The sequence below is a fragment of the Sinocyclocheilus anshuiensis genome, unplaced genomic scaffold, assembly GCF_001515605.1.
Source record: "Sinocyclocheilus anshuiensis isolate Anshui unplaced genomic scaffold, SAMN03320099.WGS_v1.1 scaffold420, whole genome shotgun sequence".
In the NCBI taxonomy this organism is placed as follows: Eukaryota; Metazoa; Chordata; class Actinopteri; order Cypriniformes; family Cyprinidae; genus Sinocyclocheilus; species Sinocyclocheilus anshuiensis.
In genome coordinates this window covers 985,555-987,493 of record NW_015557082.1, presented here as the reverse complement: position 1 = coordinate 987,493, position 1,939 = coordinate 985,555, and the positions used below count along the sequence as shown (strand labels likewise).

General features: G+C 37.8%; 1 protein-coding gene across 1 annotated transcript in view; it reads right to left on the bottom strand.

Moving 5' to 3' along the window:
• atp8b3 (ATPase phospholipid transporting 8B3) overlaps positions 1-1,591 on the bottom strand; it is an 18,057-nt gene extending 16,466 nt beyond the window's left edge. The window contains exons 1-2 of the mRNA XM_016471691.1: positions 1,558-1,591; positions 1,400-1,468 (exon numbers count right to left, since the gene is read on the bottom strand). The gene's annotated coding sequence lies outside the window, so the exon portion shown is untranslated. The remainder of the gene's footprint in view (positions 1-1,399; positions 1,469-1,557) is intronic.
• Between the last annotated feature and the right edge of the window lie 348 nt (positions 1,592-1,939).

Sequence of the window (1,939 nt, the reverse complement as noted above, 5' to 3'; positions counted from 1 at the left end):
AATTTTTAAATTTTATGTTGATTAAATGCTTGTATTATACAAACATTTAACACAATTTGTTTATTAAGAGTGGTTTACAGATTGTTATTCCTACTGTAATTACTTTAGCATGTGATGTGTGAATTATGGACACTATAGCATCATATTGTTAATGACATTAAGTCCAAACACTCAAAATTGCTGTGTGGAATAAATTGTCATTTTTTTCCACATTTCATAACAGCAACATTCTATAAAGACAAATACAAAGACTTTTCAGGGAAAAACAAGCAAACAAAACAAGCATTGGAACACTGAAAAAAAAAGATTTATTTTCAAGCTGATAAAAACTTCAAATCAGCTTCCAAAAATATCTACAAATCAAAATATTCAGAGTTTTGTAGTCTCAATATTAAAGAATAGCAGAGTCCACACCACAACTATAACGACAAAGGCACAGAGAGACGATATTGTTGGAATCACTTTCAGAACTTTTTTTTCTCCAGTTGATGAACGATAGAAATATTGACAGCCAATCAGAATCAATCCTGCGGTCACGAGCTCTAATTTAGACGAGCATGCGCTGAGAATAAACAGACGATAGCGGACGCTAATATTTATCTTTATAGTTATTGTAATAAACCTCTCGTTTTTATTTAAGAGGGGGTTTTACCAGACCTATATGGAGGACAGAGGGTACGTCATACCACCAGTTCTTCACAAGTAACAAGTCTTTTATTGACAATTTATTAGAAAAGGAGCATAATTTAAGTAGACATCACAGTACATTCAACAAACATTAACTCTGTATGTCTTTGCTAGAGCAAACAGCGATACACCAGTAGCACTCCAACACTGCACTGCACTCTAGTGGTCACACAGCACAATCAAAATCGTGATCCTTCCGTCCATAGGAAAGAGAACGCGCTGCGTAACACCGTGTCACCGCGACGCGACAAAATACAGTAAAACCTACTACACTGGATGCGGCGCGACAAATTCCCGACAGTACTGCTGCTGCGTTCTATTTATGACTGGCACAAATTTCAAATGATTTTCAACGGTCGCTTTGTCGCTCCAGTGTAGACAGACTTTAGCTGTTGCGGCGCGGCGCGACACGACAACTGTCGCGTCAGGTGTAGACACGGTGTAAAATTCATGTAGGCAAGATCAAAGCAAATCAAAATGAATAATCCCCCACATTTATTAAAGTGGCGCTAGTTTCAGGTACCCGGATGAGCGGATCTACAAATATTAGCTGAGATAATATGCAGCCGGTTGTTATTGCAGATTATTACATGGCTGCTTGCCACAAAAGTAAATTAGACACGAAACTGTGATCAGCGACAATGGAGTGATACAGGCATAATTAACGGTCGAAAGATGACTCGTAGTAGGCCTGGATGAGCCTGTGTTTTACCGGTTGTTATCGGGGAATAATACTCCTCGGAATCGTCAGTGACTATCAGAATCAAGTATTCCAGAGAGCCTTGATAATTTGAAAGAAAAACAGTTTAGTGAGGTAATTAGTAAATTCCCAGACACAGGCAAAGATCTGTATGTTAATGTGTAGTTTACCGGTTGTTATCGGAAATAACACACCTCGGAATCGTCATATATATTACGTAAACAAAAACTTATTTTGGATGCGATTAAACACGATTAATCGTCTGACAGCATATACTGTATATAGTTATATATATATAGTTAGAGCACCCTCACTAATTTAAGAAGCACCCTCGGTGATTTGATTCTGGAGCCGGGCCTGTGTGGATCTATACAAGAAACATTGTGAGAATAGCTAATGAAACTACTACATGCTAAAGCTCTGTGGCAAGGAAATTGATTGACTATTGAGGTGATGACAGCTGCACAAATACAGTAAGCCAAACTTCATGTGTTCTGACTGTACTATACAAAATAATGAAGAGAGGTAGGGAAATATGTTCATCAAGTTCAT